The sequence below is a fragment of the Sinocyclocheilus anshuiensis genome, unplaced genomic scaffold (assembly GCF_001515605.1).
Source record: "Sinocyclocheilus anshuiensis isolate Anshui unplaced genomic scaffold, SAMN03320099.WGS_v1.1 scaffold3077, whole genome shotgun sequence".
Taxonomy (NCBI): Eukaryota; Metazoa; Chordata; class Actinopteri; order Cypriniformes; family Cyprinidae; genus Sinocyclocheilus; species Sinocyclocheilus anshuiensis.
Window position 1 is genome coordinate 148922 of NW_015554865.1, and position 282 is coordinate 149203.

At 69.1% G+C, this 282-nt stretch overlaps 1 pseudogene; it reads left to right on the plus strand.

The window, feature by feature from the left end:
* LOC107671553 (zinc finger protein 521-like) overlaps positions 1–282 on the plus strand; it is a 103182-nt pseudogene that overhangs the window by 90410 nt on the left and 12490 nt on the right.

Consider the following 282-nt stretch of genomic DNA (forward strand, 5'->3'; position numbering starts at 1 on the left):
GGGGGGCGAGAATCTGCGACTGGACCAGAGTGACCGCACTGCCCGAGTCCAGGATGGCCCGGAACGGCTTTCCATTCACTTTCACTTCCATCTCTGGAGCTCCAACCGGCAGGTCGTGGTGCACAATGCAGCCGGCCAGCCAGGTCCGTGCGGGACGTGCGGGGACGTCCGTTGGCATGGGCTCATCCCGCAGAGAGGGAGCCGCCGGCATGCCTACTGGTCGCGGGGTGCCCTCCGGCGCGCGCCGCTCCTGGACCACCCTCCGGGGAAATGGCGGCGCCC